Source organism: Salvelinus namaycush, chromosome 25 (assembly GCF_016432855.1).
Source record: "Salvelinus namaycush isolate Seneca chromosome 25, SaNama_1.0, whole genome shotgun sequence".
In the NCBI taxonomy this organism is placed as follows: Eukaryota; Metazoa; Chordata; class Actinopteri; order Salmoniformes; family Salmonidae; genus Salvelinus; species Salvelinus namaycush.
The window spans coordinates 1,408,926-1,436,477 of NC_052331.1; the positions used below are offsets into that span (position 1 = coordinate 1,408,926).

At 43.9% G+C, this 27,552-nt stretch overlaps 1 pseudogene; it reads right to left on the reverse strand.

Annotated features, from left to right (window-relative positions):
- Positions 1 to 318: 318 nt before the first annotated feature.
- LOC120020507 lies at positions 319 to 27,338 on the reverse strand (annotated as a pseudogene).
- Between the last annotated feature and the right edge of the window lie 214 nt (positions 27,339 to 27,552).

Here is a 27,552-nt window from a genome sequence, read left to right on the forward strand (position 1 = left end):
TGCGGATTCGAGAAGAAAGATGGCGAGTTCAACGGGAAAATGAGCCTGTCAAAGAGCCTTTATTCCCTCACAGCATCCAGCCTAGCTGATGCGATGCTGTGCAATTGTCCTTATTTTTAGAAAAAAATATTTGGCCTCCATTGATTTAGTCCCCCTAATTTTGGCCATCCTACAAGGGTAAAAACTCCAATAACTTTTGAATTGATGATAGGGGCATGTGGTTTGGACCATTGAGTTGACCCATTTGTCAAAATAAGCGTTTTTGATTGGACACCCTGCATAGAAATACATTTGGGACGCAACCAGAGAAATTCGGAACTACGAGATATACACTGTCAAAGCAGTGTCTTCAACTACCTGTCTTCCTGAAGTTGCGTCATCTGGCATTTTATCATCTCGGATCGTCAGGAAGCGTGTGGAACCGAAGAGAGACGCCCTTCTCTGGGTCACACTGGGAGAGAGGAGAAAATACATGAATCGCCAGTAACAGCATTTGGCTAGTTCCAAATAGATGGTTTGTGGATTGTCAACACTTCAAACAACTATCCACTAACCCTAGCCCTTACCCTAACCTGAGCAAGCGGTTGAAGCTCTTCTCTGGGTCACACTGGGAGAAGGCCAGAGAGGGCCAAAGAAAAGCTATGAATCATCTTTTCACCTAAACTTCTGACTTTTGCTGCCGCTAAAAACATTAAAACGGAAGACTATTGTGGGTTTTCCTTTCACAGTTAATATGCCTTTTAAACCCTGCACCAAAAGACTGGAGGTTGAAGAACTATTGATTTGAGGATGGCAACTCTTTATTTAACCTAACATAGTACCATGATATCACAGCTTTGTTGAGTACTAATGCAAAGCACAGATTAGGACCCATATCCACAAAGAGCTTTGGAGTAGAAGTGGTGAATAAGTCCTGAGATTTTGCCTAAATATTTGACTTAGGCCTATACGAGTGTGTTTTTAAGCTATGGGTAACATGGTCGCTTCATGGTAGGTCTCTTAAATAATATCGTTTTTAAGGAGAAGCAAAAATTGGCATGATCCTCATGAGAAATTTGGGACTGAAAATGTGAAAATGTTCCGGAGAAATTTCGCAACATCCTGAGACCTAAACATTTTAGATTTGCAGAGGGGATTATTGAGTTAAAGATTCTGTTGTGGTTGCTTTACTGGTCGGCCCTCAAAGATGAAATTGCATTGAATCAAATTATTAACTTCCAAATTACTTTAAACTGGCTTGAAATCCAAATAGTATTAGTACTGATGAGCCAGTGTACAAGGACGAGTTCTACTAACCAATCCCATGCCAGCCTTGTAGATCGGCGACAGCGATAGGTCGGCACACTTCACTTCCCACACTTGCACGGCATCAAGCCACACATCGGGCTCTGTTGATCGGTCCACACGATGATAGGGGTGGGGCTTGTGCTCCTGGAAAAGACAATGCCTTCATAGTTAATTGGGTCTAAAGACTTTTGACAGATTCGCTTCAAGAAACTCCGCGCTTCGCATCAAACGAGCATAGAACACGAACGTCTCTGTACTGTACCTTTAAGAATTTGTAATGCTGCTCCAAATCTTCATCCTTGAAACCTGTCCCAATCTGAAAAGACAAAATAACCGGAAAAATATATTCCCCTGTTGTAAGTCAGATGAGACATTTAGCAGAGCAGAATAACAAAGAATTGTGAAAGAATTCCCTGTGCAAAAAGCCTTTATCCTATTTGGACTGAGGCGCTGTGTCACCTTTCAGAGACAAACCAACCGAGACAGAGAAAGACAAAAAGTCACCTCCTAGGCAAGGAGGTACACACACAGACATACGCAGACACACAAAGACACCCCTGACAGACCTTGCAGACTGAGTGGAACTCTTCATTGTCCTCATCGTAGCGGGCGAGCAGGAATCCTTCGTAGGTCCCTGTTCTCTTGCCCTTCCCCAGATACGCTCCAATCACACACAGATCCACTGTCCCCCATCCAGATAGTCCTTCAGCTAGACAGAGAGACAGGGATGAATGGTAGGTTTTCATGTGAGTAGTTATTATGATAGAGAGTAAGTGTGTGTGTGTGTGTGTGTGTGTGTGTGTATACCAATGGTTCCCAACTCCATGTGGGGTCGCCTGATATGAAAATGGGGTCGCGGGAGAATTTCCAAACCCCCCACCCCAACAAAATACAAAAAATATATAATATCATCTTTGTATCTCAAAATCATTGTAATGTGGTTCATCTTAAAAATCTAAATGAAAATGATTAAAATCTAAAAAATCTAATTCAACCAGAGCGCCCTTGATCCTGGGAAAAGGCCACACTTGACCGTTGCACTTGAATCATTCCCACAGTGAATGACTAGGCCCGCTACGCCATGAAACCACACACTATGGCAGAGACTTCAAAATTACCGTCCGCAATAGATACGGTGAAAACAATGTGTGGGGAGGCAGAGTCACAGAAACTCACATCAATACCTTCGCCAGACAACACTGTTAAACAAATCGTTCATGCCATTGCTCGCAATGAAGAAGAAACTGACTGAATAACCCAAACTCCAAACGGACGTTAGTTGTGAGAGCCGAGATGCCTACGAATTGCCTTGTTTACAATACATGTCGGGGGATGCTATTCACGAGGACACAATGTTCGGTCTCACCATTCCCGAGCATGAAACGGCACAGGGGATGCTCAGCGTGCCGCGTGGCTAACAGATTCCATATGGGATCAAATGGCTGGCTTCTGCACAGATGTGGCTCCATCGATCACGGGACGGAGGTCAGGTTACTGCTCTCTAGTTATGAATGCGTCTGCCTCTGCCATATGGACGCGTTGTATGATAACCTGAGAGCAACTGGCGGCAAAAGAGCTGAGCACAGAACTCGGAGATATACTGCAGCAAGTAACTTCGATTGTAAACTAAATCAAACCACACGCCGGTTCGCATTAAAACCAGAGATGAGGTGCGCACTGTAGACCACGCCCGCTGACTTTGAGAAGCGCTAACGCGACACGCATCAAGCACACCCATCAAGCACACCCATCAAGCACACCCATCAAGCACACCCATCAAGCACACCCATCAAGCAAACCCATCAAGCACACCCATCAAGCACACCCATCTCATTAGTTGTGGTGAGATAAGATTGAAAAAATCTGACTCATTTGCAAATGATTCGTAGCCCCACATCAGAAGTATGTGATGGGGAGTTGAGAAGACAAATCGAAAAATACTGTTAGAATGTTTTCCAATTGACTACCATAGCCCCAAATAAAAGTTAACGTTGGCTGTTAATCACATACATTTTTTCCCCCACGTGGTTGGGATCCGAGAATTTTCAGATATCAAAATGGGGTCGTGGAAAAGGCCAAAAAGTTCAGGAACCCCTGGTGCGTACGTGTGCGTGCATGTGTATATGCATGTGTGGTTTGTGTACGTGTGCGTGCATGTGTGCACCTTGAGTCAGTTGTGAGAGCGCTTGGCCGATTTCATAAGTGGCATCTTTCTCCAGAGTCTTCTACCATTAGTCCCCCGCAGGAGTCTGAGGATTCAACCAAAAATCACACCACAGGAGGACATACAACTAAGAATGCATCCCGAATGGCAACCCCCTTCCCTATATAGCGCAATATTTATGACCAGGGCCCATAGGGAATAGGGTGTCATTTGGGACACAGCCTAAGACATTCATTATTAAACAACTTCAGGAGAGAAAGGAGATCACAGAAGACAGGATTGACCTCCCACAAACACACGGTTGGCTCCCGTCTCTCTCCCTCCCTCCCTCCCACACACACACAGACAGTCACACACACACACACAGCAAATAGACCGGTCCAACACTGACACACACACCTCAAACAGACTGCTCCAGGAACTCAGCGATGGTGTCTGTGTTGTCTGAGTCAATAGGGCGGGCGAACACAAACTCTCCCTCCTTCTCCTCGAAGCTCTCCTTCAGAAGGGCCCTGCGATGGGACAGGGGCCGCTTTACCAGAGACTGAGACACACACACACACACCACTGAAATTGCAAACATTACAATCAATGTCTAATGATTCAATGTCTAATATATTACGCTAGCATCCTGTCCAGGGGGTGTACCTCAGTGTTAATTTTGTCAATGAAAAGTGGCGAAAATATTAGTCAAACAACCTATGTGTTTATTGTCACAGCCGTGTATATCCCCCCTCAAGCCAATACCATGACGGCCCTCATGGAACTTCACTGGACTTCATGAAAAGTGGAAACCATATATCCTGAGGCTGCATTTATTATAGCTGGGGATTTTAACAAAGCAAATTTGAAAACAAGGCTACCTAAATTCTATCAGCATATTGACTGTAGCACCTGCCCTGGAAAAACACTGGATCACTACTTCTCTAACTTTGGCCCTCCCCCGCCCTCCTTTTGGCAAATCTGACCATGACTCCATTTTGCTCCTCTCTTCCTATAGGCAGACACTCAAACAGGAAGTACCCGTGCTAAGGACTATTCAGCGTTGGTCTGACCAATCGGAATCCATGCTTCAAGATTGTTTTGATCACGCAGACTGGGATACGTTCCGGGTAGCCTCAGAGAATAATATCGACATATACGCTGATTCGATGAGTGACTTTATAAGGAAGTGTATAAGAGATGTTGTACTCACTGTGACTATTAAAACCTACCCTAACCAGAAACCGTGGATAGATGGCAGCATTCGCACAAAACTGAACGCGAGAACCACCGCATTTAACCATGGAAAGGTGACTGGGAATATGGCCGAATACAAACAGTGTAGTTATTCCATAGGGAAGGGAATCAAACAAGCAAAATGTCAGTATAGAGACAAAGTGGAGTCGCAATTCAACAGTTCAGACACGAGACGTATGTGGCAGGGTCTACAGACAATCACAGACTACAAAAAGAAACAAAAAACAGCCACGTCACAGACACCAACGTCTTGCTTCCAGACAAACTAAACACCTTCTTTGCCCACTTTGAGGATAATACAGTGCCACCAACGCAGCCCACTACCAGGGACTGTGGGCTCTCCTTCTCCGTGGCCGACGTGAGTAAGACATTTAAACGTGTTAACCATCGCAAGGCTGCCGGCCCAGACAGCATCCCTAGCCGCGTACTCAGAGCATGCGCAGACCAGCTGGCTGGTGTGTTTACGGACATATTCAATCTCTCCCTAGCACAGTCTGCTGTCCCCACATGCTTCAAGATGGCCACCATTGTTCTGTATCCAAGAACACAAAAGTAACTGAACTAAATGACTATCGCCCCGTAGAACTCACTTCTGTCATCATGAAGTGCTTTGAGAGACTAGTCAAGGATCATATCACCTCTACCTCACAGGTCACCCTAGACCCACTTCAATTTGCTTAATGCCCCAATAGGTCCACAGACGATGCAATCGCCATCACACTGCCCTATCCCATCTGGACAACAGGAATACCGATGTAAGAATGCTGTTCATTGACTATAGCTCAGCATTCAACACCATAGTACCTTCCAAGCTCATCATTAAGCTTGAGGCCCTGGGTCTCAACCCCGCTCTGTGCAATTGGGTCCTGGACTTCATGATGGGCCATCCCCAGGTGGTGAAGGTAGGAAACATCTCCACCCCACTGATCCTCAACACTGGGGCCCCACAAGGGTGCGTGCTCAGCCCCCTCCTGTACTCCCTGTTCACCCATGACTGCATGTCCATGCACGCCTCCAACTCAATCATCAAGTTTGCAGACGACACAACAGTGATTACCAACAACGACCAGACAGCCTACAAGAAGGAGGTGAGGTCACTCCGAGTTTGGTGTCAGGAAAACAACCTCTCACTCAATGTCAACAAAAGGAGATGATCGTGGACTTCAGGAAACATCAGAGGGAGCACCCCCGTATCCACATCAACGCGACAGCAGTGGAGAAGTTGGAAAGTTAAGTTCCTCTGCGTACACATCATGGACAAACTGAAATGGTCCACCCACACAGACAGTGTGGTGAAGGCACAACAGTGCCTCTTCAACCTCAGGAGGCTGAAGAAATTTGGCTTTTCACCTAAAACCCACAAACTTTTACAGATGCACAATTGAGAGCATCCTGTCGGGCTGTATCACCGCCTGGTACGGCAACTGCACCACCCACAACCGCAAGGCTCTGCAGAGGGTGGTGCGGTCTGCATCACCAGGGGCAAACTACCTGCCCTCCAGGACACCTACAGCACCCGATGTCACAGGAAGGCCAAAAAGATCATCAAAGACAACAACTACCCGAGCCACTGCCTGTTCACCCCGCCACCATCCAGAAGGCGAGGTCAGTACAGGTGCATCAAAGCTGTGACTGAGAGACTGAAAAACAGCTTGTATCTCGAGACATCACTAACTCAGAGAGGCTGCTACCTACGTACAGACTTGAAATCATTGGACACTTTAATAAATGGATCACTAGTCACTTTAATAATGCCACTTTAATAATGTTTACATATCTTGCATTACTCATCTCATATCTTTATACTGTATTTTATACCATCTATTGCATCTTGCCTATGCCGCTCTGTCATTGCTCATCCATATATTTATATATTCTTATTCCTTTACTTAGATGTATGTGTATTAGGTAGTTGTTGTGGAATTGTTAGATTACTTGTTAGATATTGCTGCACTTTCTGAACTAGAAGCACAAGCATTTCGCTACACTCGCAATAACATCTGCTAAGCATGTGCATGTAAACAATACAATATGATTTGAGTCAGTGGCAATTGACAAGACGACTGTATAAATCCAGGGGAAAAAATAACTCAATGAAAAGGATTTCTCATTTTGGTTTACAAAAACAAGACTAGATTAAATTATCTGTGTGACTAAAATCTGACTAGTAAATGGACTGGACAAGAGTTTTTGGAGAGATTGAGAGCTTTTTAGTGTCATTTGTTTGGTCCAATCAAAAGCATGCATGACATTAGTAGAATTGTAAGGCTTAACTTTGATCACAATACATCTACAATATGTCAAGAGGCAGGGCTCTAGACTGCGGCCATTTAGTCACTTTTTGCGACCCTTTGACTTGGCTGCGTGAGTTACATTTTTTATTGGTCGCATCAGTGGAAGCTGAAAATTCATTACATGGTCACCTCACTCAAAAGTTTAAGAATGTCCTATTTTTGGGCTGCTAAAACCATGATTTGGTCAAACAGTAAAGTGCATTATCCTCATGAGTCCAGTAATGAAATTGTCTGCCCAGCCTCTGGGCATGTTTCGATGGGGCCTGCTGCTGTGATGAGTGAGCCACTTGATGTGCGCTACGGGAGAGAAGAAAGCTTCCAATGTTATAACATTTAAAAATCCAATTTGGGAAATACACATCTTTGGAAGCAACTACTGTTGTTCTCAGCTTTCTGTGGGTCTAATTTCTATTTGTCATCTCTTAATATTGAGCTCAAAAGCAGCTATTTTCCAACCAAGACGTTTGATTATTCTTTAAGATGCGAAGCGCGCAATTGCGAGCACATAGGGTCGCAAGCTACAACGTTTAGGACATTACATTTACTGTCCAGAGCGACTTACAGTAGTGAATGCACACATTCTCATACTGATCCCCCGTGGGAATCGAACCCACAACCCTGGTGTTGCAAGTGCCATGCTCTACCAAGTGAGCCACACAGGACACTAGCAGTGGGTATTATACTTAGGGTTAGCAATCTAGCTAATGTGTTTTGAGTTGACTTCCTGTGGTGAATTAACCCCAAAATAAATGAGCCTATGATATTAGTGCACATAACGATTAAGGCAAATCACTCTCTATTGAGCAACAAAATTCAGAAAAATTCTGGAGCCCTATTTTAATAGTAAAATAAAAACAATACTCTATTGTCAAACCCACAATTAATGAGTCACTGGATTAGGTAGCACATCAACATACGTTGAATCATGCATTCCTGCTTGGACATGTTAGATGAAACAACTTATTTCTCGAAAAGACTACCATCTCAGTCGTCTATCACAGTCTAAAGCACTGTGATATGACTTCATAAGGCAATTACGTGTTTTTCTATTGTGCGACGCTGTGGGAAAAAATTGGTGCGAATCATGGGCTGGTGCCACCAACTGAAAAAGTTATGGGAAATGTTAGTCTGGAGCCCTGACAAGGGATGTGATTTTTTTAAATCTGCTGCAGATTAATGCTTCTTCTGGCAATTTGGCTGTTGGGAAGAGAATCACGCGATAGGATGTTATGCAGAAAAATGTAGGACAAGACCACGCATGATTGTGCACATGGAAGTCAGTTAATAAGGCCATTTTTTTTGTCATTTAATGTGCTTGACTAAGACTTAATGATATTTCAGTCAAAATGAATAAGACTAGGCTAAAACTTGAACAACAAGCTGCCTCATGCTACAGAAAAAGGATAGGCCGTTCTGACTGGAACAAGGCTTACTTAATAAATGTCTAACAGACTCCAGAACTCCCATCAAATCAAAGTTAATTTGTCACGCGCGCCGAACACAACAGGCGTGTAGACCTTACAGTGAAATGCTTACTTAATCATCATCCCGACTCACCTCTCCGTTGAGATACAGCAGGTCAAAGGCGTACACACACACACACACTTGGATCTTGATATCAGCTGCATCCACGTCCCGTAAAAAAAAATAAAACAAGTAATTTAACAGCAACCTAACTTAACAGGACCATACACATACCTACCTACACACTAAAAAAATAGCTTTCAAAACCTAGATATTTTGGCCCCTTCACTCAGCATATTGTTGCAGTCAGGGGGCTTGTGTACCTCAACGGCCACCTCAAGAGGTAACTCCCGGCAGGTTTAACCTAACAGCTTGAGGACGAGGGATCAAACAAAGCAGTCCACCTGATGAGGATAGAGAGCATGGAGAGCATGGAGAGCATGGAGAGCATGGAGAGCATAGAGAGCATGGAGAGCATAGAGAGCATAGAGAGCATGGTAGGGAAATGATCCACCAGCACTGCAGACAACTTGTGAACACAGCTGCCTGGGCTAATCAGCCATCCAGCTGTTGTGAACATAATTACAGAAACCAAAACCATGGATACTGAGAATGTTCCCCCCTTATTTCTCTTTCCTCTCGCCTTTCTCTTCCGTGTGGTGAGCACCTGGAATGGCTGGATCTGTTTTATTTTCTCTGTTCCAAGCCACAGCCTGTTCCAAGCCACAGAGTCAAGCACACAGGACACCACAGACTCCTTTACCTGAGGGAGGGAGGGGAGGGAGGGAGGTAGGGAGGGGTGTGAGAGAGAAATGGGGGAGGGGAAGGCAGAGAGGGAGGGAGAGAGAAAGAAAGAGGGGAGCGAAAGAGAGAAATAGAGGAGAGAAAGAGAGGTATTATTCATGAAGTGGGCTTATGACCATGAAGGGGCTAAGATGCTGGCTGAGAGTGTATCCCAAAAGGCATCCTATTCCCTATATAGTGCACTACTTTTGACCAGAGCCTTATAAATCGGGAATAGGGTGCCATTTGGGATGCATACGGAGTGTGCTAGTGTTGAGAGGGTTACTATTACCGTGGGAATACGAGACATGATATCGGGATATTTGGTCGTATTGTCTTCCTGGTTGCGACTGAAAATACGCACTTCCCCATTCTCCAGAATATGGATCTGCACAAATACAATAATCAATAGTTATCATTCAACCAATAACAGCGAGTGAGTTTCCTATCGTATCTGGAGAGTAGAGAGACAGGCAGTGTCCAAGGCTTTTTCTCAATTGATTCTTCCTCGCATCCTCTCTCCTCGCCCCCTTCTCAAAACCCACTGGAGAAGAAGGCCAGAGGGGAGGGGCCTTGGCTCTTCTACTCCAATATGGTTGAGAAGAATTTGAGGAGATAGAATGCTAGGAATCACAGAAAGACGAATTGACAGAGCCCAACTGTACGACCGAAGCTCCAGATGCCAGCATCTTAGAGTTCCATCTGCTGGCCATTTCAGGAGTCACACTGCAGTTTAAAGGCACAACGAATAGGAGGTGTCACTCTGCTCTCTGGGTGAATCTCAAGTGAATTTACATTGTATTTTTCTGACTCCTGGCCTCGCTCTTCTCGGCCTCCTCCTCAAGACGCCTCGGAGAAGAAGGTTCTAGCGGAGGAAGACAGATCTTCTGCTCCAATGTGCTTCGAGAAGGTGAGGAGAGAGGTTATGAGAAACTGAGGAAGGATAAATAGAGAATGAGAAGTTACACGGCTCTCTCCAATGCTTCCACTGGGAGGGGCTAACACAGCCCAACAGCCTGAGACAACAGCATCATGTCTGTTTTCTAACAGGGGCACACAGTTGACACACACACACACACACACACACACACACACATACTGTGGGCACGTGAGAATACAGACACCTGTGCTCGTTCTCCATCATTCTTGTACTCGCAGGTGAAGGCGGCTTCGTCGAATCTCTTCATCACCTCTCCTACACCTTTGGTGGGGTGAGCCGGCATGGGCCTCAGTGGCACACCTGAGGTGGGGGAGAGGAGGGTGTCATAAATCAGCACACACACACACACACACATACACAGTACTGTACCTGGAGTGAGTTTGCAGTGGTTGGGCAGTTCATCTATGCCCTCCATCAGTACTGGGATGATGACATCATAGTTGGGCATCTCACTGGAGTGGACAAGCAAGAAAACATCACCAGTAAGAGTCAGTCAATAGAGTGAATCAGTATGTCCCAAAATGGTACACTATAGGGCCCTGGCCTAAAGTAGTGCACTATTGTGCACTGGTTCTCAACCGGGGGCACTAGTACTCCAGGCAGAGCAAAATGCACTTGGTTTGTACAGTAACCAAAAAAAAGAGAACCACTGATATACATAGGCAAAGGGGTGTTCATTTGGGACACAAATCAGGGTGTAGGTAAGGTGGTACTTAGGGAATGTGCTGTGAGTGAGTATATACAGTGGGGTTAGAGGTGTACAGTACCAGTAGGTGTGTTTAAGGACAGGGCTCTTCTCCTCTATCCAGGCTTTCTGTTCTCCTGCAGTCATTCCTTTCCCTGCATCATTCACCGCTGGAGGGAAGTCTAGAATTGCACATGAACCATTGTCTCAGTCACAATAAAGGAAGACATTGTTTTCATATGTATAGGTTATATTGTAATAATGTTGGGGAAACGTTGAGGGGTAATGTTGTGGTCGTATTGTGAAAATGTGACGAAAACACTGTGATAATGTTGTGAAATCATGATCATTTTTTGAAGTAACATTGTGAAAAGGTGATAACAGCTGGAGGAAATGTCGTGTAAACATTGTGATGATGTTGTGGGGGTGGTGGTCACGCTGTGTGAACGTTGAAAAAAGCGTTAGCTGGCTCACATTGTCCTGGAGGAGTCAGGGCACGCAGCCTGACTCGGGGCAGCCAGTACACTCTGCTCAGCCAAGCCTATCCTCAGCTTCCCTGCCAGAGACCTGTCAACCAACCAACCAACCAACCAATACAGACATGACAATCTGAAATCAGACTGTTTTTAACATACACTGATGTTGTGCTGCTTTGACAGTGGTATTTTTTTTTTAAAAGTTAGGTACCATCTTAATCTGTTACTGTGACGACCAGCTGCTTGTGAATGGACAGACAGGTGTAATACAAGGTTCGGATTGACTTAGTGAAGGAAGAAAACATGCTCCACTCTAAATCCTCATCTAAACCAAGAAAATAAAGGTGCTTGGAACCAAAAATGTATGACATGAACATTTTAACAAAAGGCCAGTGCTCAAAGAGGGCAGACCGACAGGTGTTAAGTACATCCCAAAAACGCACCTTATTCCCTTTGTAGTATACTGCTTCTGGCCAATAGGGCTCTGGTCAAAGGTAGTGAGCCATTTGGGAGATGCTCAGGTTGACCAGTAGTAAAGTGAAGGCAGATTATCTGACAATGTATCTGGCCTCAGAGAAGCGGCAGGCTACATATAGAGACCTTTGATGATGTCAATCTTCTTATTCGTGGCCTGCAGAGAGAGCGAGAGAGAGGACCAAGAGATTCAGAGGGAGCGTGGGAAAGGAGAGGATACGAAAGGAAAGAGGATACAGAGAAAAGGAGTAAAGAACTACCACAGGACTAGGGCTTATGTCCCAAATGTCACCCGCCTTCAGAAAGTATTCATACCTCTTGACTTATTCCACATTTTGTTGTGTTACAGCCTAAATTCAAAATGGATTAAATATATTTGTTTTGCTTACCCAGCTACACACAATACCCGAAAATGAAAAAGTTAAAACATGTTTTTTGAAATTTTGCAAATGTATTGAAAATGAAATCGAGAAATCTCTCATTTACATAAGTCTTCACACCTGAGTCAATACTTTGCAAAAGCACCTTTTGCGGCGACTACATCTTTGAGTCATCTTGGGTAAGCCTGTATCAGTTTTGCACATCTGGATTTGTGGATTTTCTCCCATTCTTCCTTGCAGATTTTCTTAAACTCTGTGTCATGTAGCGCATGATTTATAGACAATGAAACAAATTGGTAAGAGAAAGACTATTGTATCTTTCAAGGTATAACCAAGAAGCCTGAAAACAAGAGTTGGTTAGAGTTGCGCATTCCGTTTGCCAACAATACTTTGACAAAAGGTGCCAAAGTCAAGTGTTAGTTGCGCATGCCAGTTACTAAAATAATGTAACTTGTTACCAATGTTCTACCGTGTATAAAGCTGCCCATTTAAAACGTACATGCTCTAGCGAAGTAAATATATTATTCGAATAACGATCTAAGTGTTGGTAGAGAATAATCATCAAATATAACCTACCTGATGTGTTTGTTTGAAGCTCTGTGCCGGTGTGCATTACGCATGACACAAACTATTCTGCGTCTTCGATGAACATTTCATTGGTTGATGGGATTAACCTAAGTGATGAATTATCCCGAGGGTGAATTACGTCATGAATGTGAATTGTGTGACTTAAAGAAGAAGTCAGGGCACAAGTTATTGAAGTGTGTGTTTATGCAAAAAATGTTGTTTATGATGTTATATGTCCATGGCAAATTGCTGTATGCATCTATGGTAGAAATGTGTTCTGGGGATATCCTGATAGAACATTCCTAGCGGAAGGGAGTTATTGGAAAGAGGACTTAGGTGCTCAGTTGACCTTTGCCTGGGGGAGAGCAGGCCGGGCAGGTAACAGGTTGGCAAGAGTAGAGCCATACCTTAAATTTGTTATAGACATGGAGTTGTTGCTGGAAATGTTTTATACCTTGAATATCTTTGATTTATTTAAGTCTTTTTAAAGTCTTTTTATTGTTTATTATTTTCTGCACAAAGTGTATTGGCCAATTCGTCCTGCACCTCTTGATATTGTAAATAAAAACCTCTAAGAGAGGTGAGCACCAGAACATCCTGTCTGTCTCTGTTCGATCCGCCGCTTCGGGCTTCTTCACACTCTTAAGTTAGATGGGGAGCGGCTTACAGCAATCTTCAAGTCTTTCCACAGATTTTCAATGGGATTTAAGTCTTGCTTTGGCTGGGCCACCCAAAGTCTTTCACATTCTTGTTCTGAAGCAATTCTAGCATTGCTTTGGCTGTATTTTTGGGGGTCTTTGTCCTGTTGGAACAATAAATCTTTACCCCAGTCTAAGGTCGTTTGCACTGAAGCAGGTTCTCATCAAGGATTTGCCTGTATTTGGCTCCATTCATTTTCCCCTCTAACCTTACCATTCTCCCAGTTCCTGCCGGTGAAAAGCATCCCCATAGCATGATGCTGCCACCACCATGCTTCACGGTAAGGATGGTGTTAGATGTGCTGTGCCTGGTTTTCTCCAGACAGAGCTTTGCACTCAGGCAAAATGGTTCAAATAGTCTTTCACATGCCTTCTTACAAACTCTGGGTGTGCCAGCATGTGCCATTTTCTCAAGAGTGGCTTCCGTCTGGCAGGTTCTCCCATCGCAGCCACGTAGTTCTGTCAGAGTGGTCATTGGGTTCTTGGTCATCTCCCCTATTTTTTTCAATTTCCCAATGATGGAGACCACTGTGCTCTTGGAAACTTTTAACCCTATAATAAATTGTTTTATATCCTTCCCCAGATATATGCCTCATCACAATCCTATCTCGGAGATCTACGGACAGTTTCTTGGACTGCATGGTATAGTTTCTGCCCTGACATGCACGGTCAACTGTGGGACCTTATATAGACAGGTGTGTGTCTTTTCAAATTCATGTCCAAACAACTGAATTGGACACAGGATGACTCCAATCAAGTTGTAGCGACATCAAGGATGATCAAAGGAAATTGGATGCACCTCAGCTCAATTTGGAGTGTCATCGCAAAGGGGTGTGAATACTTATAGAAATTATATTTCTATATTTCACTTTCAATACATTTGCAAACATTTATAAAAACATTTTCCCTTTGTCATTATGGGGTATTGTGTGTTGACGGGTGAGCAAAAAATATGAATCACTTTCGAATTCAGGCTGTGACAACATTTTGAATAAAGGGTATGACTACTTTCTGAAGGCACTGTATATAGTGCACTGCTTCTGACCAGGGCCCAAGTCAAAAGTAGTGAACTATATAGGGATGCCATTTGAGATGCACCCTAGATATTAGTATCTAACTGAAGAAAAGCGTAAAGGAATCCATGCCTTTTCATCAAATTCTAGACTGATTACAAATCAACTCATCATTCCATTCCCTGGACAACAGAAGACTGTGGTTTTTAATCAGTAAATGTATCAAAAAACATTGAGGATGTTAATGTAAACATCAGACAGACAAAACTCAGAGTTCCCACTCATGTTCCCGATGTCTTTCAGTTTGTTGAACACGCCCCCTGCCGTCAGATTGGCTGGCTGGAACATTCTCTGGTTGCTACGGGAACTCTCCGCCACCAACCCCAAGTCGCCCTTCTCTGCAGCCTCTGCCTTGATTTTGTCCAACTGTCGCTCTGGCAACAAGAAAAATAAAAACAGTAAGATGTGATAGAATTCTAAGCCCGAAAGCAAAGTAAGAGAATTAATAACAAAGGTGTGTTTGAGTACGTGTGTCATACCAGTTACTTGGGCAAACGTTTGTGTGTGTGCGCACACGCAAGTGTATGTCCCTTACCAATTGCTTGGGCAACAGCTTTCATCAGTACAGTTTCTCCCACTCCCAGCTCCAGTCCCAGGTAAGCAGGACCCAACTGATTGAGACACAGGTAAACACAGCTCAGCAGGTCCTGTGAGGAAGAACAGAAAGAGAGAAAACTCAACTCAGCACACACATCGGACTCATCTACACTCTGGCTGCGTCCCAAATGACTCCCTATAGGGCACTACTTTTGACCAGAGCTTATAAGCACCCTCTTCCTTATATAATGCACAGCTTTTGACCAGTGCTCTGGTCAAAAGAACTGCACTATGTGGGAAATAGGATGCCATTTGGGACACAGACCATCTGACTCATCTCAATAGGTTAGGTTGCATCCTGCAACCTGGCCAATAGCTAATGTAGTTGCTGCCAGCTCCACATGCACAAACATTAGGGAAAAAGCTAAGAAAACTATTTCACCTGGAGAGAGGATGATCACAGAGCGTAGAAGATTTGATAATGTTTCAATGTTCCTCAGTCTGGCAAAAAAAAGAATGCAATTAGTATGTAAGACGAAGTATAAGGAAAAATTACACAAGAATAAACAAAGTCACAACTTCGGAGGCATATTAAAATCTCTTACCTGCCAGTCTTCCTCAATCTTCTCAAAGGTACATGCAACAGCTGAATAAGGGACCCTGTGAAAGAGAAAATGAGAGTCAAAACACCTCCATTGAGAGACATTATGTAAATCAAAGTATTGTGCAGGTTGTTCAATATTTAGTATTCATAAATGCACACTGTAGCAAAACAATTTGGAACAGAAAACTAAAACAAGCATTTGTTGGACAAGTTCAGGTAGTCCCTCTCCGATTCGTCCCCTTTGCTTTGGTTTAGTACCTAGTGAACACGACCAAGGTTGAGGTATATAACAGAGGGGTGTGAAATTGTGACAAGGGGGTTGGACGTACCTCTGTCCCCACCCCCAGCAGGCGTGGTCCACCGGGTGGTAGTTGGGTCTGGACGGGTCGTACTGGGCCTGGTCCGTCTTCTCTCTGGTGGGAGAAACCACTGACATTAATACAGTATACAATGCACTATTCAACTCAATGAAGAAAACATTTCAGGTAAAAAGTAGTGCACTTTATAGGGAATAGGTTGCCATTAGGGAAGCACCCTGAGAAATGAACATGCATATAGGGCTGGGTGATATGGCCAAAATATCATATCACGGTATTTGAAAAAGAAATGCCGGTATTCATGAGTAGTGTGTGACCCTTGGGTGACAACACATACAAGTGATTTCAAATGGGTCTTTCTCCATTGACTGTTTTAAACTGTTCAATTCAACCCCCCCCAAAAAAATTGATACATTTCTGCATTTCCTGTACTCATTTGAGTTAATATCCACACTCACGTAGGCTGGACAATACGGACAAACAATCTAGGCCTTAGGGCCTCCCGAGTGGCACAGTGGTCTAAGGCATTGCATCGCAGTGCCACTAGAGATACTGGGTTCGAGTCCAGGCTCTGTAGCAGTCAGCCACGACCGGGAGACCCATGGGGCAGCGCAAAATTGGCCCAGCGTCGTCCGGGTTAGGGGAGGGCTTGGCCGGCAGGGATGTCCTCGTCCCATCACGCACTAGCAACTCCTGTGGCGGGCCGGGCGCAGTCCACGCTGACAAGGTCGCCAGGTGCACGTTGTTTCCTCCGACACATTGGTGCGGCTGGCTTCCGGGTTAAGTGGGCTTGGTTGGGTTGTTCCAGAGGACGCACGGCTCTCGACCTTCGCATCTCCCGAGTCCGTACGGGAGTTGCAGTGATGAGACAAGACTAACTACCAAATGGATACCACGAAATTGGGGGGGGGGGGGACTATCTAGGCCTTATTTTTGACCAAATGTTGCAATTGCGATTTGGACTTGCAATTTAGAGCAAAACATTTGGGTGAACAGTTGGAATCATGGAAATATAATTAGCGTAATCATTCTATAGTTACAATATAATAGGGGGCAATTTGAATAGTGTTTGACATGACAATGAATAAAAATGCCAGGGAAGAGTTATTGTGACAGGGTAGGAACCAAAGTGTTGACAAGTGTTTCCTAGGGGACCCTGTAATCTTTGTCAAAATGTAACGTTCGCTCTTAGCTACTTCATGTAGCCAACATATTCTTGCTTTGCTTATTCCTCTGATTTAGAAGATACTGTTGCACAAATAACATGCTGATTTAAGTCTACACAATCACTGCTATTATCAGGCTGTATAATGTAAACTCACTCACTTTTGTAAATCGCCTTGGTCCGTACAATTGACCTTATTTTAGCGCCCCAAAATGTAATACTTCCAGATCAACTGTAATGTCAATACCATTGTAAAGCACAATTTCTCCCCTTTCCAAAAGAATCAATTACATGACCCCCACGCTGCCTGTTTCTGCATAATTCAACAAGGCAATGAGCTCCGTCGGGCCTTTAAAAAAATGGTGGGTGGGGAAGCGAAACTAATGCGTGATAGTGAGAAGGAGAGATGTGTGGGAAAATTGCTTTTTTTCACTCGATCTGTCCAACTTATCACCTTATTGCCTCTAAAATGTAAATAAAACACTATAAAGAGTTTATATAATGTGTCATTACATACCTATTTGAAGGTTTGTGTCGAATTTGAATCGGGTTTTTAGGGCGGTGCTAAAGTGATCTTAGAAGTAAACAGCGGCTTTGAGAATGATGTTCGCATGCAATGATGACGCAAAAAATGACTAGGTATCCCCCTTACCCTCGTCACTGTCCATTTCTTGTTTTTAAATGATGAGAGAAGTGCTACACCTGGTGGAGAGAGATTGTAAGACAGAAATAGTTGCTTTATGCGTGCTGTACGTTACGACATGGCACGTCACAATGTAACGGGGGTCTGTTTTTTCAACTTTTCTCCAATACTATAGAGCCATTACCATGTCGATCAACGTTTGAATAGAAACGTAGTTCACCCCCCCGATTTTGAAGTCAACACAGTCGCTACAGTCCCATTAGTTTTCTTTGTAGCCTCGTATGAATGTTGCGGTTGCGCACATTTGTACGGAATGGGGTGAGTTTACGTTAGCTAATTACCTTTGCTCTGACTCAGTACATTTATTAGCTAGCTAGCGATTAGCGTTAGTGGCTAACAATTAGCAGCTAACAAGATTTAGGCCCAACTTGCTAAGAAAAGACAAACTAGCCGTTTGCAGATGTAAGAAACAAACTAATAGTGTAATTATACAACTCCATTGGTTTTATACTAAGAAGCAAAATGAAAACAGCATCATTGTCATCAACATTGCTGCATACGCTGCATTGACCATGCAGACTGAACGCAAGTGTCGCATGGTCTAGGAACAACACGTGCGCTCCTTGAGTGACAGGGGGCGGGGCTAGGTCTGTATGGAAAGCGGCATGCTGAGAGAGATGTCTGAAGTAGCGAAGTAAACTATAAAAATGGATGTTACACACGGCGTATCACCTTTAACAAAACAAACATTCAAATACCGTAAAGTAAAAACCCTAACCGGTCCGTGCATTAATACCGGTATATCGTAAAATACAAACACGCTATACCGCCCATGCATACAAAAAATACCAGAGATGTTACGATTCACTGCTACAGATCGGTATCCGGTCCAAATGTTTAAAATAGCATTGCATCTGTCCGTCCGAGCCCAAACTAGGGATGAGCACAGTTATCCAGAAAAATACTCACCAGAAATACTTGTTGTAACAGAATCAGTTCAATAATGGTGAAAATAAAGACTTTTTTTGGTCTTTTTGTTGTTGTAATTTTACACTTTTTTTCTCCCCAATCTCATGATATCAAATTGGTAGTTACGATCTTGTCTCATCGCTACAACTCCCCAATGGGCTCCAGAGAGGCGAAGGTCGAGACGTGTCCTCCGAAACATGACCTGCCATGCCGTGCAGCTTCTTAACCCCCGACAGTCGATGTCCAACGCCCCCGGGGAAATCTAATTAGCATAATTTAAAAAAAATCCCCTTCAAAATGTGTCCGTTTAATCTAGAAATATCTGGTATTTTGCATGGGATGCGTCTCAATCCACCACATCCGCCAATAGTGGCCTTCCACATCTGCAGTGGAAGGTGGCCGAGCTACAGCAGTGTTTGTCAGACCATGAGACAACCCGATAGTCGGTCTTCTCATGAAAACGCCTGTACGGTTTGGCCTACACACTAATATGACCCCTCAATGGAATGGTGTTTTGCTCTACCGTAAACCCTAACCGGTCCGTGCATTAATACCGGTATATCGTAAAATACAAACACGCTATACAGTAACATTTATTTTTTATTTTTTATTAAAGATACTGAGTGTACAAAACATTAGGAACACTTGCTCTTTCCATGACAGACTGACTAGGTGAATCCAGGTGAAAGCTATGATCCCTTACTGACGTCCCCTGTTAAATCATCCACTTCAAATCAGTGTAGATGAAGGGGATGAGAGTTCAAATTCTTTTTAAGCCTTGAGACATTGATTGTGTGCCATTCGGTGGGTGAATGTGCCTTTGAACGGGGTATGGTAGTAGCTGCCAGGAGCACCAGTTTGAGTGTCAAAAACAGCAAAGCTGCTGGGATTGTCTGATTTCTGATTGTCTTTACGCACCATCACTAATGAGCTGAGCTTCTCAGTAATTTTTTCTTCACCTCACACAGTAAGTCAACAAAGTATTATTTGTTCATCCATTGTGAATGACAGCAATAGTTCCTCACAGTACTTGAAAGAATCTTTATAACACTCTCCTGGCCTCGATAATCACCAAGCCTCGGTGTGAAAGAGCAAAATATTATGATCTAATGATCCTATATATCCAGTGGAAACATAAAATACCTGAACACTTTTCCCTTGCGCAAAAACAGCTGTCGTGCAGGAAACTGCTGGCCTGGAATAGGCTAGTTGATACAATGTCACAGCTTTGGGTGGCACCCAGTTGATTGATTTGACACAATGTTGCACTTCACTAGCTCAAATCAAGACCGATAGAAAAGGGAGGCGGAGTAGAGGGCGGAGTAGAGATGAACGCGATTGAAAGAACCTGCATTTTCGTCAAGACATTTTCTACCGTTTTAAATTTGTCGACTTTAGGGTCATGTATTTTACTTGGCTGACGATGGTGGTTATAGGCATGGACGGTAAACACCGTATATCCGGGTATTTGGAAATAGCCACGGGATGATTTGTCAATACCGTTGAAACCATTTCTTTAAAGTTTTAATACATTTTAATACGTAGCTACTTTAAGTAAATACCCGCAGTCAACTTGTGCAATACTGTAGGAGATAAAGCAGATGGAATTAATTTCACCGGTCACATTATGAAGCTTACCGTAGTTCACCAGAACAGTTGAGCCAATCATGTGTTTGTAAATGGCACAAGGGGAGAAAGCGGGAGCAGGTGAGTGCAGCTGTGTATTGACAGGGGTCGCGTTTTATACTAAAAGTCAACCTCTTGCTTCAATAGAGTGATCAGGGACGTGCAACTATAGTTTTCCTAGACAGAAAATACATTTGTGCAACACATTCGGCAGAAAATAGCTTCAATACGAAGCATATTACATTTGTTTTTACAAAAAAAATAGTTATACGTTATTTTTCTCCTGTGTTCAAAACGCAGAATTCTGCTTTAATGTGACCCCTAAATTTAACTTGCTAGTTAATCTAATTAAGCGACTGAATTAATAAGGTGACAGGGCATCATATTGTGTTAGCTTTATGCATCGGCTCCTAACCAACTGTGCTATTTAGTTTTGTTTTTGCGTTGTTCGTAACTTATTTTGTACATAATGTTGCTGCTACCGTCTCTTATGACCGAAAGGAGCTTCTGGACATCAGAACTGGGATTGCCACCTCAAACTGGACAAAGAGTTCTTCTTCAATGAGTCGGACAGGAGGGATATAGACACCCGACCAGGCCCAGATCCCCGTGATTCACTGGAAAAGGAAACTGAGATTTTGCGGAGAGAGATCAGGGTGCCTTGTGAGGATCAAGCGACGAGTGGCTAATCTGCCCTTGCCTTCCGTCCAGCTAGCTAACGTTCAATCGCTGGAAAATAAATGGGACGAACTGAAGGCACGTTTATCCTACCAACGGGACATTAATAACTGTAATACCTTATGTTTCACCGAGTCGTGTCTAAACGACAACATTAATAACATACAGCTGGCAGGTTATACACTATCGGCAGAATAGAACAGCAGCCTCTGCTAAAACAGAGCTGGTGCATGGTATCTAAGGAAGTCTCAAGGTTTTGCTCGCCTGAGGTAGATTACCTCATGATAAGCTGTAGACAACACTATCTACCTAGAGAGTTTATCTGTACTTTTCGTAGCTGTCTACATACCACCACAGACCGACGCTGGCACTAAAACCGCACTCAATGAGCTGTATGTCGCCATAAGCAAACATCCAGAGGTGGCGCTCATTGTGGCCGGGGACTTTAATACAGGGAAACTTAAATCAGTTTTACCTAATTTCTATCAGCATGTTAAATGTGCAACCAGATGGGGAAAAATTCTAGACCACTTTTACTCCACACAGAGACACGTACAAAGCTCTCCCTCGCTCTCCATTTGGCAAATCTGACCATAATTATATCCTCTTGATACCTGTTTACAAGCAAAAATTAAAAGCAGGAAGCGCCAGATACTCGGTCTATAAAAAAGTGGTCAGATGAAGCAGATGCTAAACTACAAGACTGTTTTGCTAGCACAGACTGGAATATGTTCAGGGATTCTTCAGATGGCATGGAGGAGTACACCACATCAGTCACTGGCTTTATCAATAAGTGCATCGAGGATGTCGTTCCCACAGTGACTGTATGTACATACCCCAACCAGAAGCCATGGATTACAGGCAACATTCACACTGGGCTAAAGGGTAGAGCTACGCTTTCAAGGAGCGGGACTCTAACCCGGAAACTTATTAGAAATCCTGCTATGCCCTCCGACGAACCATCAAACAGGCAAAGTGTCAATACAGGACTAAGATCGAATCGTACTACACCGGCTCCGACGCTTGTCGGATGTGGCAGGGCCTGCAAACTATTACAGACTACAAAAGAAAGCACAGCCGAGAGCTGTACAGTGACACGAGCCTACCAGACGAGCTAAATAACTACTATGCTCGCTTCGAGGAAAGTAACACTGAAACATACATGAGAGCATCAGCTGTTCCGGATGACTGTGTGATCACGCTCTCCTTGGCCTATGTGAGTAAGACCTTTAAACAGGTCAACATTCAAGGCCGCAGGGCCAGACGGATTACCAGGACGTGCACCCTGAGCATATGCTGACCCAACTGGCAAGTGTCTTCACTGGCATTTTCAACCTACCCCTGACTGAGTCTGTAATACCAACATTTTTCAAGCAGACCACCATAGTCCCTGTGCCCATGAACACTAAGGTAACCTGTCTAAACGACTACCGACCCGTAGCACTCACGTCTGTAGCCATGCAATGCTTTGAAGGCTGGTCATGGCTTACATCAACACTATTATCCCAGAAACCCTAGACCCACTCCAATTTGCATACCGCACCAACAGATCCACAGATGCAATCTCTATTGCACTCCACACTGCCCTTTCACACCTGGACAAAAGGAACACCTATGTGAGAATGCTATTCATTGACTACAGCTCAGCGTTCAACACCAGAGTGCCCTAAAAGCTCATCACTAAGTTAAGGACCCTGGGACTAAACACCTCCCTCTGCAACTGGGTAGGTAACAACACAACCGCCACGCTGATCCTCAACACAGGGGCCCCCTCGGGTGCGTGCTTAGTCCCCTCCTGTATTCCCTGTTCACTCATGACTGCACGGCCAGGCACGACTCCAACACCATCATTAAGTTAGCCGATGACACAACAGTGGTAGGCCTCATCACCGACAATGATGAGACAGCTTATAGGGAGGTGGTCAGAGACCTGACCATGTGGTGCAAGGACAACAAACTCTCCCTCAACATGATCAAGACAAAGGAGATGATTGTGGACTACAAGAAAAGAGGGACCGAGCCCACCCCCATTCTCATCGACAGGGCTGTAGTGGAGCAGGTTGAGAGCTTCAAGTTCCTTGACGTCCACATCACCAACAAACTAATATGGTCCAAGCACACCAAGACAGTCGTGAAGAGGGCACGACAAAACCTATTCCCCCCCTCAGGAGACTGAAAATATTTAGCATGGGTCCTCAGATCCTCAAAAGGTTTTACAGCTGCACCATCGAGAGCATCCTGACGGGTTGCATCACTGCCTGGTATGGCAACTTCTCGGTCTCCGACGGCAAGGCACTACAGAGGGTAGTGCATACGGCCCAGTACATCACTGGGGCTAAGCTTTCTGCCATCCGGGACCTCTATACCAGGCAGTGTCAGAGGAAGGCCCTAAAAATGGTCAAAGACTCCAGCCACCCTAGTCATAGACTGGTCTCTCTCGCTCGGCAAGCGGTACCAGAGTGCCAAGTCTAGGTCCCAGAGGCTCCTAAATAGCTTCCACCCTCAAGCCATAAGACTCCTGAACATCTAATCAAATGGCTACCCAGACTATTTTCATTGCCCCCCCCCCCCCCCCCCCCACCCGGAACACTGCTGCTACTCTATCTATGCATAGTCACTTTAATAACTCTACCTACATGAACATATTACCTCGACACCGGTGCCTCCGCACATTGACTCTGTACTGGTACCCCCAGTGTATAGCCCCGCTATTGTTATTTACTGCTGCTCTTTAATCATTTGTTATTCTTATTATTTTTTGGGGGGGGGGATATCTTAACTGCATTTTTGGTTAAGGGCTTGTAAAGTAAGCATGCCTGTTGTATTCAGCGCATGTGACAAATAAAATTTGATTTGTTTGAAAAGTCAAAGTCCTTTGGATTAGTTATTTGTACAGCTGCCACTAACTTGATTTCCCTGGAATTTTTCTCCTCTGTACTACCACTTAACTGTATTACCCCCACAACGGCAGTCAGGAGTCATGACCGCAGTGAAATTCCACATGACCATTGAGCCACCATAGGCTTCTCCAAAACTGCTCTGATGTCTCTGATGGTCGTTAGTAGCCTACCAAACTTGCTTAACAGCCAGTCGCTAATGGCCGGTACTCAGCACTCTATTGTCCTTCTAAATCACTCAGACATCAATACAAATGAAATTACACTTAATGAGTGCCCTGGTATTCCGAGTTTGAGTGGAACCTGTTTGGCAGCGAGAGCCAGCTCCTCATAACTGGTTGATGTGTGGAATAAAGTGTTTATGCGGCACATTTCTATAGGCTAGGCAATTGCATGAGAAAACAGAGTTTGATGGCCTCTTTTCAATAGAGGACCCATTAGCTTTCTATAGGCTAGGACTATTATATTTATTTCTCAACTTTCCATAGATTAAGCACTTTTCTAAATCTTTACAACTAGAGTAGCCTGCCTGGCTGGCATGAAAATGAGCAGTGGGAAAAGCGTCCTTTGCTATTCAAGTGCCTACTGATGACGTCTTTTGTTTTTACACTGCCCCCTGCTCTGACAGGTGCATGATAAATGTCCCATTTGAAATCAAAACAAATTTCACACACATTTAAAGACGAGATTCAATTGAGAATAGTCTGAATGGTGAGAATATTATCACTTGTGAATGATGCACAGCACATGCCTTTTTTTTGTGTGTGCAACTTTTTCAAATCAGTCGCATGCATCATGTAGCCTAGCCCATGTTTTGCATCACAAAATGGTGTAGCCCAGCTGAACGGTGTTTCCTCAGGCACATTGGTGCGTTTCCGGGTCAAGGGAGCAGTGTGTCAAGAAGCAATGTGGCTTGGCAGAGTCGTTTTTCGGAGGACGCATGGCTCTCGACCGTCGCAGCGATGGGACAAGACTAACTACCAATTAGATATCACAAAATTAGGGAGGAAAAACAGGTCAAAAGTACAAAACAATAATTTAAAAAAGGAATGGCTTGGAGATCGGTTGGTGACCACTGGTGTAAAGTAAATATATGCATTATTGGCAGTTGTCTCCCTCTTACCCTTTCTTGTCTTTAACATCCTCAGTGATACTAGCCACCTCTTCCCCTTCTCCGCGCTCAGCTTTCTTTCTCCCTCGCTCTTCTTTTTCTACCCCTCGCTCTTCTCCTTTTTGTCTTCTACACTTTTTTTTGTCTTCCCACGCTTTTACTCCTTTTTGTCTTCCACGCTTTTCTCCTCTGGTTTCTCCATCTTCACAGCTGCTTTCCTGGGAGCTAGATAACAGAGAAGTACAAAGCATGTTCCATTTACTTGTTCCACTGCCATCTCTGCAGCTTATAAGCCTCTTACACCACTTCAGATTTCTTCTAAACTTCCCATAGCAAAGTTAGGTTAAGGCCCGAATGGCACCCTATATAATGCACTAAAATTGTTTAGGGCCTATACGTTTCTGGTCAAAAGTAGTGCACTATATAGGGAATAGGATGCCATTTGACACACTTGTTTCTCCTGCAGGTTTCTTCTAAACAAACTGCAGAGTGCAAACTCATTCATATAGGATGTTTCAGTGCTAGGGAGGAAGTAAGTGTGTGGGGAAAAATCTCACCAAAGAAATTGCTGATAGGGGCTTTCTTGGCTTGGGGGCTTTGTGACACTTTGTCCTCAGTTTCTTTCGGCTCCTTTACTGCCTTTTCATTTTAAAGACTTTTCTGCTTTTCTTTGTCATCCTTTACTGCCATCTTTGGAGTTTTACGCCTTTTTCCCTTCTCTTTTTCCTCCAACTTCTTTCCATCATCCTCCACCTTTTCGGTCATGGTCTCTTTCACATCAATTTCTTTCTCCTCTTCGTCTTTAGTCTTCTCTTCACCGGTCTCTTTTTTTTTGGCGCTACCTTAGGCGTATCCACACTTTTTCCCCCCTCTCCTCCCACCTCCATCGCTTCCTCTTCATTCTCTACAGAGAAAGAGAGAAATATAGTGATGCAATACAAGGGGTAGGAAGCGACACACTTGTAATGGAGGAAAATAAACCTTACCTGTGCTGTCCTGTTTTTTGTCAACCCTTGCTCTTTTTTTCGGCGGTCCTCGTTCCTCCTTCACCTCCTCCTCACTGCCACTCCTGCTTTTCTCTTTGGGAACTGCTTCCTTGCTACAGAGATGACACAGAAAAATAGAGATACATTACTACTGAGCACATGTGTGCAATTATGCAGCCTAATTCCTTTTTCAAACAACTTGTGAGCAAGCTTCTCTTTACTTTTAGTAATAATTCCCACGCTCCTGCAACGAGTAAGACCAGATATGCGAGTGTTTTTCATTTTTCAAACACCTTTGAAAATGCAAGCTGCATTCGTTAACATAGATAGTTAACCGCGTGTTATTAGAGGCTGAGGGACTTGTTTAGAGACTGACCGGTCCGGCGCTTGAGTATTACTGAAGGTGAGGTGGACGTGGCAGTTTCAGGGGTGGCAGCTGGGGTCACCGGTGTAGCAGGAGTGACGGTGGCAGCAGCAGGGTACAAGGGGTTGGGGACTGCCTTGAATACTTCATCCTGTGGGGGAAAGACAAAAGTTCTTACTCAGATCTATATATACACACACGTGTGCGTGCACACACACTTTGCCTCTTGTCTTTAATTGCATAGACCAGGGGCCATATGTTTCAAGGGTCTTAAAGTAGGAGTGCTGATCTAGAACCTGTTTTTGCCTTTTAGATTCTAATGAATAAGATTACATGGCCAGGGGGTACCTGATCCTACTATGAGGCGCTTTGTGAATACAGGCCCAGTGCAGGGTGTGCAAATAATCTATTTTATTACAGATGGTTTACATAGAGAAGGAAATGTGGTGGGAAATGTAGTAGCTACCTTTTCCTTCTTGGGTAGGACAGCCCTGTCCTCTTGTTCCTGTTTGACTGCCTGTTCTTTCCCGACTGGAGCCTCATCACTGTCCAGGATCTGACGACTGCGTTTACTGAACTTTTTTTACTTGCGAATCAGGCTCGTTGTGGACTGCATTCTGCACTTTGAGAGGACTTTTGACAGGTCTAGCAAGTGTCGTGTCTTTGTCATCATTAAAAGTGAAGACTTGTTTATCAAATCACTTCTCTGTAATTATTATTACATGATTAAACTAATCATGTAAATGTAATTAACTAGGAAGTCAGGGCACCAAGGAAATCTTAAGATTAAAGTTATAATTTTCCTAATATAATAATTAGTATATATAATTTAATATCTGATCAATTAGTCTAATTAATGAATTATTCTTTACCTGATGTTGGTCTAATTCCAAAATTCGAATTATTCTTTACCTCATGTTAGTCTCATTCCAAACGTCGTAAATTGTTGGTTATCTGCACGAACCCAGCCTTTACTATGAATCATCCATACACCAATTGTCTTAATCATTTATTTACTAACTAAATAATCACAGAAATGCATAAACAAACAAACAGATATGGTTACAAGGAAATGATTGGGGAGGTTCCCTAGTGGACTGAGAACAGCGGGAAAGACAAAAGGAATCACTA